A 10469-nucleotide genomic window follows, 5' to 3' on the forward strand; every position below is an offset into this window, starting at 1 on the left:
AGAATCTTTTGTAAAAAATTGAGATCAAAAACACGTTCGAGTGAATTTAAAAAATTCCTGGACTAAGGTCAAAAGTTTCTGTTTTTTTAGCAAAATTAAATTGCAAACACCATAGACCATCCCAAAGGTCTTACTTGGCGTAAACACAAAATGCTATGTCGGTTAAATGATGATATCATGCAAACTTTCAACCTATTCAGAGTTCATTTGTAGTGTTTTTCAATTTCTGGGTCATTTAGCTCCAAAAAATCAATAAAAACATGAAAAAAGTCAGAAATAGTTGAAAATTGATGATGCGGCTTTGAATGGTGCATTTTGAACACACAAAAAGCTGTAGTTCAAATAAGCTCAGAAAAATGAAATCTCTTTGTAACAGATGAGTTTTCGTATGAAACCATGATACTTCTAAAGAGATTGTCCGATTTGTCCACGAAGTGCATCCAGTTTTTGTCGCAACCCTCTCAACTTTTTAGCACATGCTATATGGGTGAAATGATGATACCATGCCAGCTTTCAACTTATTCAAAGTTCATTTGTAGTGCTTTTCAATTTCTGGGTCATTTAGCTCAAAAAAACAATAAATGCATGAAAAATAGCAAATGAAGTCAGAAATAGTTGAAAATTGATGATGTAGCTTTTAATGGTGCATTTTGAACACACAAAAAGTTTGGAGTTCAAATAATTCCAAAAAATGAAATCCCTTTGTAACAGATGAGTTTTCATATGAAACTCTGATACTTCGAAAGAGATTGTCCGATTTGTACACGAAGTGCATCCAATTTTTGCTGTAATTCTCTCAATTTTTAAGCACATGCTATGTGGGTAAAATGATGGTACCATGCCAATTTTCAACATTCTCAGAGCTCATTTGTAGTACTTTTCAATTTATGGGTCATTTAGCTCAAAAACAATGAGTAAATGCATGAAAAATATCAAATGAAGTTAGAAATAGTTGAAAATTGATGATATGGCCTTGAATGGTGCATTTTGAACACACAAATAGTCTCGAGTTCAAATAAGTTCAAAAAAATGAAATCCCTTTTGTAACAGATGAGTTTTCGTAAGAAACCATGATACTTCGAAAGAGATTGTCTGATTTGTACACGAAGTGCGTCCATTTTTTGCCGCAACCCTCTCAACTTTTTAGCACATGCTATGTGGGCGAAATGATGATACCATGCCAACTTTCAACCTACTCAGAGTTCATTTGTAGTGCTTTTCAATTTAAGGGTCATTTAGCTCAAAAAATCAGTAAATGCATGAAAAATACCAAATGAAGTTAGAAATAGTTGAAAATTGATGATGTGACCTTGAATGATGCATTTGAGCACACAAATAGTCTCGAGTTCAAATAAGTTTTAAAAAATGAAATCCTTTTGTGATAGATGAGTTTTCGTAAGAAACCATGATATTTCAAAAGAGATTGTCCGATTTGTACACGAAGTGCGTCCAGTTTTTGCCACAACCCTCTCAACTTTTTAGCACATGCTATGTGGGTGAAATGATGATACCTTGGCAACTTTCAACCTATTCAGAGTTCATTTTGTAGTGCTTTTCAATTTCTGGGTCATTTAGCTCAAAAAAATCAATAAATGCATGAAAAATAAAAATGAAGTTAGAAATAGTTGAAAATTGATGATGTGGCTTTGAATGATGCATTTTGAACACATAAAAAGTCTGGAGTTTTCGTATGAAACCGTGATAATAATTTGTGTGACCTAAAGCAAAAAAGAATCACTAAAAACAGTAAGTCGGAACAAAATAAAATAAATAAAGTAACAAACGAAACAAAAAAAATATAAAGAATTACTGAAAAACAGTAAGTAGGAACAAAAAACTATATTCTTTAAAAAGAAATGTCAACTAATGGGCCACCATGGCCTGAATACGACAAGAAACCCCAACTAGATCGTTGGGCCAGGATTCAGGCCCACAAAAGGTCCAACAGGGCCACACGTAGTGACAGTTTAGGCCCGGAAGCCTGCATATGAGAGGAGCTCGAAACTGTGTGCGTACAAGCGCTTATAAACCACTCCACTTCTCCCTCGGCTAGCGAGGTGGGACTAAACATCTAACCGCATCGTGGTTATGCCACGTACAGGCCTTTCGTGTCGGTTTGTGGTACAACTGGGACCAGAGACAGACTTTAGTGTCGGTTGGTGGCACAAACCGGGACAAATGGACCCCTTTCGTCCCGGTTGGTTCCGTAAACTGGGACTACGGGAATCTTCTTCCCCGCCATTTGGGCTACTGAAAATTGACCTGTAGTCCTGGTTTGCTGAGTCAACCGGGACGAAAGGGTGGAATTGGTGTCGGTTCGGGCCACCAACCAGGACAGAAGGTTTTCACATATAGGCGGGAGTTGTCGAAATTTCCCCTAAAACTCTCCCATTGCTCGCCGCCGCCCCCCGAGCCAGTCCTCGTCGTCGCCACCCATGATCCAGTCCTCCTCGTCGTCGCCGCCGTCCCCGAGCCCGTCGTCGTCGCCCCGAGCACGTCGCCAATGCTGCCGCCCCCGATCCAGTCCTCCTCGCCGCCGTCGACGCCCCGTGCACGTCGCCGTGGCCGCCCCCGAGACCGTCGTTGTCGCCGCCCCGAGCCCGTCGGCCACGGTGAGCTCCTCCTCTGCGTGCTCTGCTTGTCGTCGGCGCCGCCCCTGCATATTGTTGTTCATACAAGTTTTGTTCATAGATTATACTAGAGATGTATTCGAGATTAAATTCGAGATGTATTAAGTTGATTATTGGTTCTAACTGAAAGAAAACCTTTTTGCCTCTTGAGATCTATTGCATTATATATCATAACGTACATCTATGAACTATTCAACATTTGAAAATGAAATATAAAAAAGTTTGTGCATGTTTAAAACATGGAAGTTTGTGTAATTCGATTATTCATACAAGGAGCTGAAATATTTGCAGAAACTATATGGATCAAAGAGAATAGTTGTTGGGGGAGATAATTCTTGGTGATTATTTGTCGTATCTCAACGACACCGATGGTCTGGAAGGAGAGAATGACGGCTCGGATGATCGAACAATGGAGGAGGAAGGACATGATCATGATGGCTCCGGTGACCGAAGGCCGGAGGAAGAAGGAGACCATGATGACGGCTCCGATGACCGAACGGAGGAGGGAGATGTTGCAAAGTACGGCGAGGCATATATATTAGTTAATCCCGAAGGTATGTACATATATTAACTCTTCTTTCTTCTTTTATAGCCCTCCGGATCGAGCCAAACTTCGGTAAAGAGACGAGGCCCGAAGAGAAGGTTGCGCATGGATGAAAAGTTCACCATCACAGCACTCGTGGCCGATGGCCTACCGATTGAACCCAAGCTGACCAAGGACGTATTTTTTGCTCAGTGCAGAGTTATAGTTAGGGACAACATCCCCATCAGCGTCAAGCAATGGAAAAAGCCTAAGGGCGACGACGTCCCTGAAGGTGATTATGTCACCGATAGGCACAAAGATGATCTTTGGACCGCGCTGAAGGCAAATTTCACCCTACCACCAGAGGAAGATCCGAATAAGCCAGTTATAGAGCCACTTGTCAAGGCGTGTGCTCTTAAGAAGATGGCACATCTATTCGGGAAGTGGAAGAATGATTTGAAATCAATGTTTGTCGACAAAGGGAAGACTCCAGAATTCGTTAGCCGATTTGAGAAGATAAAAGATCACTGGCCCGCATTTGTGGCCTACAAGTCATCGGCGAAGAGTAAGAAAATGTCAGAGACAAACAAGAACAATGTTGCAAAGAATCTGTATCGCCATCACACGGGGTGAGGTGGCTACCTCAAAGCCCGTCCATTGTGGGACAAAGCTGAGAATGACCTGATTGCTAAAATGGTCCAACCACAGACATTGAACTGGCCAGACCATTCAAGGACTTGGTTCTTCGGGGTTCGGGGAACTTTGGATCCTGAAACAGTGAATTATCGTTGGATGGACGAGCAACTTGCAATACCCATGAGCAAGCTTCAGAAGTGTATCGCCGCAGCGTAGGAAGGGACGTTCATTCCAGACAGAGAGAAGGACGAGCTGTCCGAGGCCCTAGGGAATGCTGAGCACCCTGGACGAACACGAGGCACACCAGGCTCCGTTCCATGGAAGTTTGGGTTTCCTAACGCAAGCGATTACATAAGCCGGGAGAGAAAGAGGAAAGCAGAGCTGAGCGGCATGCTGCAGATCAAGGCAAGACTGCAAAAGCTAGAGGAACTTGAGAGCCAGCGAGCTGCCGGCCAACCATCTCAGCGGCACGAAGTTACCCTAGAAGGTACCCCACCATCTCAGCGGAGAAGCAGCATGGCTTCCACGGAGCCCGTTCAGCATGATTTCACAGCTCCTAGCTACCCCGTGGATACTATCACGAAGGCTCAACGTTGCGAGCTTATGATGAAATGTCAGAATCTCACTTTCAAGGCGGCTGTCGGCTCTGTTGAACCTCCTCAACCCAACAGAACTTTTCACCGCCTTCCGATTCCACATGGCTATGTTGTTGTGATGGTGGATCAAGTAATGGAGGAATTTGAGCAGCTCGAGCTTGACCACCCTACAGGTGAAGGGGAGATTCAGCTGGTTCGTGCTGTGGGGAGCACATGTCTATGGCAGAAGGAGTTCATCAAGCTTCCAAACTGGACGCCTCCGCCTCCTCCGACGACGACGACGAGTCAGGGCACTCCCCCTCCTCCTCTTCCTCCTCCTCCGGTGAGTGATCAGGGCAATCCACCTCCTTCTCTAGCTCCTCCGACGCATGAGGGCACTTCGCCTCCTCCTTTGCCTACTCCGGCGCATCAGAGCAGTCCGCCTCCTCCTTCGCCTCGTCGGCAACGTCGGAAGACAAATGCCACCGCTCCGGCTCGTCCGGCGCGTCAGAGCAGTCCGCCTCCTTCTCTCAAGAGGAAGAGAGACGCCTCCTTCTCTCCGGCGGCTAGCAGTACTAGCAGAGGCGGGAGGTAATTCAGATACTGTCCATCTCTCAAGCCTCTGGAAAAGTTACCATATGAGAGGACCAAGGAGGAAAACAAGGAGATATGTCATGCCGAATTGAGGGCCCATTTTGCAAAGAAAACTCCACCTCCGAAGGAGAAGCTAGATCCGGTGAAAGTGGAGCGCACTATCAATCAACTGTAGCATCCACCAGCGCCTCCGCCGGATTCCAACTATGACCGCATTCTTAAAAAGACATATGCACAAGCGGTGCGGTCGGGAACTACTTCTAGTGATGCAAGGTTAGTAGAACGACCAAGTGGGAAAAAAATCCCGAGCTCGATATCGTCGTCGCTAATCAGCCGGAGATGGTGCCCGGTACCAATCCTGATGATTACTTGGGGGTGATGTAACAAAAGAACAATATAAATACGTGCACGGGAAGCCTCTCGTCAAACCTGGTCATCCTTCTCTAACAACGATGATGCACAGATTGCATGAGTGGTACATGAAAACCTGCATGGAGTCTCGAAAAAACGCTATGTATGTGGTAGTGAAACCAGAGCAGGAATTCATTGGACTTCTCGTGATTACTATTCAATCTGAGGAGTTATTTCAGTTATACAATCAACTGGCCCTTGAAAAACAACTCATGACTTCCTATGGTCTGTAAGTATTACTTCTATAGTTAAGTCTCTAGCTCAGCTCGTTCATTGCATGTATATATAATTTTCCTCACTATATATATTATGCAGATTGAAGATCGTCGAATTAAAAGAAGCAGGAATCGTCGACGTTGGGTTCATTAGCCCAGATGTCGTAAATGAATTGACGATACGAAACTCAATCAAAGAGACCGAGGAGAACTTGCTAAACTCGTTCCTTATACATAAACAAGGAAATAATCTTTCCTTAAAACTTCAAGTGAGTGTTGTTGTCTTCTCTGTAAACTCGGTTTCGCTTACTAGAGGTTAATTAAGTAATGTAATTCATGAGTTATATATGCGTGCACATAGACCACTTTATTCTGCTATCCATTGACATTGACAGGGCATTAGTAAATGTCTTAGACTCGAGACGTAAAGTCGAAGAGGATTATGAGGACATAACTGCAATGCTCAAGAAGTAAGTTCAGTCAATATACCGAGACCATACCGGCATGCAACTTTCGTTAATTTCCTGATATCAAGTAATCATTTTCTTTGCCTGGCAGGGTTTGGACGAAGTTCGCCAATAAGGTTCCCGGTCTAAACAAAGAGTTGTGATTTACGCACCCTAAAGTAAGTAGTACTAGCTAGTTCTGCGCATCTTTAATTGATTCAAATTTTCATCAATATATCATTACCATGTTTGCTTATCAGTTTGATTGAACTCTATTCTAGTAAAGTGTATGTACCAGAAAGGAGACACTATTTTATGTGCATACTACGTATGCGAATTCATTCGCCACTCGACCTATGAGCGGGACTTCTCTGAGAAACAATTTCAAGTACGTAAATAATATTCAAACCCTCCCATATGATCACATACGAGCAATTCAAGAGGAATTGACGGGATTTTTTCTTGACCACGTCATACCTAAAGACGGAGAATGACATGCAGATTTGTCATTGAACCTTAACTAGATGATGTTTTAGATTAATTGTTAAAGATGTTATATTGTATATATGTAATAGCGTCGGATAGATATACGAAAACTTGTTGTTCGGCCAAGCATGGAGAAAGAGAGGACACTTCTCTCTATTAGGTAGCTAAGACAATATGAAACCACTAGATTAACGCTCCAACCCCCCTCCCCCCCCCCCCTTAAAAAAACAACTCCGGCCAGATGCTGACGCATGGATGTCATGTTGTCCCGGTTGGTGTGACCAACCAGGACTAAAGAACCTCATGTGTGGGCTACCCGCAGAGGCCACGTGGAGACCCTTCGGTCCCGGTTAGTAAGGGAACCGGGACTAAAGGTTATGGGCTTTAGTCCCGACCCTTTAGTCCCGATTCCAGAACCGGGGCTAATGGACTTCTAGAACCGGGACAAATGGACCATTTTCTACTAGTGAGCAAATAGTTGTACAGTCTTACCAAAGAAATGTGGGTACAAATTTTACATAATAAGTACGTGCAATCTAAAACCCTGGCTCATGTTACCGTAATACCCATAACTCGCATTTCTCGACGGGGCTAACGAGGAAGAAAGCAGTATTATTTCATAGGACCAAATTTATCATTAAAAACACTAATACAACTAGATTCTGGGAAGATACATGGTTAGGCCGCTAGCTACACAATATCCTTATTTTTACATTATTGTACAACATAAGGACACGTATACATGTACAATGTTATAGTATGTCCCCCTAAATATCTAGTTTAGGAGGTCCCTAAGGGAGGTCGATGGGGCAATTAGCTGCATCTCGTGTTGATGAACGTTCACCTCTATGACGAGCCTGATACGATTCACTAAACATCATCCATGAATGTAATATTCTCCATGAAATCTATGTACTTAGACTTAATTGACTCTGGTCCAATCCCGAAGTCAATTCATGTTTGAAAGACTAAAGTACATTTAAGAATCAAAAAGTTTATGCGGTTTGTACACAAAGATATGACGCTGACTAACAATAACTTGTGAAAACTAAGGTGGGAGAGTAGTAAACAATGTTGCTTTCGTGATTATGATGAGAATATACAACACCTCTTTCTCAAATGTCATGTCGCCAAACTTTTATGACGTACGATTCATGTAGCCTTTAATGTGAGCCTTCCAAATAGTGTTAAGACGTTATTTGGGACGTGGCTAAATAGAGTAGGCCAAATATTGCGGGACATGTTTAAATAAGAGTATGTGCATTACTTTGGGCTATATGAAATTGCAAAACTGATATGATATTTAATAGAGGAATCTTATAAAACATTCTAGATCATATACAGAGCTACTACTTGCACTAGTGGAAAACGGGCCTTTGGCCGAGACCCTTTAGTCCCGGCCTGCCTCTGGGCCGGGACTAAAGGCCCGGCCACGTCGCCCCAAATCGCAATGCCTCCCTCGATGCTTTAGTCCCGGCCCGTAAGGAGCCTTTAGTCCCGGTTTGTGTCCCAAACCGGGACTAAAGGGCTACGCGGTGTGCAGCCCGCATGTGCGCCACCTTTAATCCCGGTTTGTGTCTCAAACCGGGACTAAAGTCCTCTGCCTATATATAGCACAACCCCCTCTCCCCTCTTCCTTGCATTTTTCTTGGATGGAGGATTGTGGGTGTGTGCTAGCTCTCCACTTTCTTTGATGCACTAGAGGTGTTTGTTGAAATGTGTGTTAGAGCGATGCCGCTTCAGTTCACCGAACACAACTACGATATGAGATGCCTAAGCCACACTTAAACCTCTTCCTATATATTTCTACTTATTATAAAAGGTTAGCAACTATATTTCCTCATTTAGACCGTGCGGTACTAATTTTTAGGATCGTGATTGTATTTGATATACTGTCGTATAACACAGATGAGCCATCCATGGATGTACGGTGATCGACGCACAGCCGCTTACAGAGAAGGCGTGCATTCTTTTCAAGATGCAGCCGATGCGAACAAGCATGGTGGTGGCTATATGTTTTGTCTATGTGTTGAATGTCGGACTGAGAAGGATTACACTTCCTCAAGAGTCATTCAGAGCCACCTGCTTCGGTCCGGTTTTATGTCGGGCTATAATGTTTGGACCAAGCATGGAGAAAGAGGGGTTATGATGGAAGACGACGATGAAGAAGAAGAGAACGATGATGACAACTACCGATCTATGTTCTCTGAGTATGCTGATACCGCAATGGAAGACAATGAAGAAGAAGATCAGGATGAAGAACGGGAACCAGATGAGCCCGCTGATGATCTTGGCCGAGTCATTTCTGATGCACGGCGAGGTTGCGACACAGAAAAGGAGAGGTTGCAGTTCGAGCAGATGTTATAGGACCACAACAAATTGTTGTACCCAACTTGTGAAGATGGCCAGAAGAAGCTGGATAGCACACTGGAATTGCTGAAGTGGAAGGCAGAGACCGGTGTGACTGACTCGTCATTCGAAAAGTTGCTGGTACTGATGAAGAAGATGCTTTCAAGAAAGAACGAATTGCCCGCTAGCACGTACGAAGCAAAGAAGCTTGTCTGCCCTCTAGGATTAGACGTGCAAAACATACGTGCATGCCCTAATGACTGCATCCTCTACCGCGGTGAGAAGTACGAGAATATGGATAAATGCCCGGTATGCACTGCATTGCAGTATAAGATCAGAAAAGATGACCCTGGTGATATTGAGGGCGAGCCACCTAGGAAGAGGGTTCCTGCCAAGGTGATGTGGTATGCTCCTATAATACCACGGTTGAAACGTCTGTTCAGAAATAAAGATCATGCGAAGTTGTTGCGATGGCACATGGAAGATCGTATGAAAGACGATAAGTTGAGGCACACCGCTGATGGTCGGCAGTGTAGAAAAATCGAGAGAGAGTTCTCGAGATTTGCAGCTGACGCAAGGAACTTATGGTTAGGTCTGAGTACAGATGGCATGAATCCTTTTGGGGAGCAGAGTTGCAGTCACAGCACCTGGCCCATTACTCTATGTATCTACAACCTTCCTCCTTGGTTGTGCATGAAGCGGAAGTTCATTATGATGCCAGTGCTTATCCAAGGTCCAAAGCAACCCGACAACGATATTGATGTGTACCTAAGGCCATTAGTTGATGAACTTTTACAGCTGTGGGACGAACTAGGTGTATGTGTGTGGGACGAGCACAAACAAGAAGAATTTGACCTTCGAGTGTTGCTTTTCGTAACCATCAATGATTGGCCTGCTCTTAGTAACATTTTAGGACAGTCAAACAAGGGATACAATGCATGCACGCACTGTTTGGATCAGACAGAAAGTATATATCTGGACAAATGTAGGAAGAATGTGTACCCGTACAATCGTCGTTTTCTTCCGCCCAAGCATCCCTTAAAGAAAAAAGGCAAGCATTTCAATGGCAAGGCAGAACCCCGGGGGAAGCCTGTCATCCGTACTGGTGCTGAAGTATTTGATGTGGTCAAAGATTTAAAAGTAATCTTTGGAAAGGGTCCTGGCAGCCAACCTGTTCCTAACGGCCCTGATAAGCGCGTACCCATGTGGAAGAAGAAATCTATATTTTGGGAGCTACCCTACTGGGAAGTCCATGAGGTCCGCTCGGCAATCGACGTGATGCACCTGACGAAGAATCTCTGCGTGAATATTCTAGGCTTCCTGGGCTTGTATGGGAAGTCAAAAGTGTTGGGGAACGTTGCATGGGAAACAAAAAATTTCCTACGCGCACGAAGACCTATCATGGTGATGTCCATCTACGAGAGGGGATGAGTGATCTACATACCCTTGTAGACAGTACAGCAGAAGCGTTAGAGAACGTGGTTGATGTAGTGGAACGTCCTCACGTCCCTCGATCCGCCCCGCGAACAATCCCGCGATCAGTCCCACGATCTAGTACCGAACGGACGGCACCTCCGCGTTCAGCACACGTACAGCTCGACGAT

This window comes from Hordeum vulgare, chromosome 7H (assembly GCF_904849725.1).
Source record: "Hordeum vulgare subsp. vulgare chromosome 7H, MorexV3_pseudomolecules_assembly, whole genome shotgun sequence".
Lineage (NCBI taxonomy): Eukaryota > Viridiplantae > Streptophyta > Magnoliopsida > Poales > Poaceae > Hordeum > Hordeum vulgare.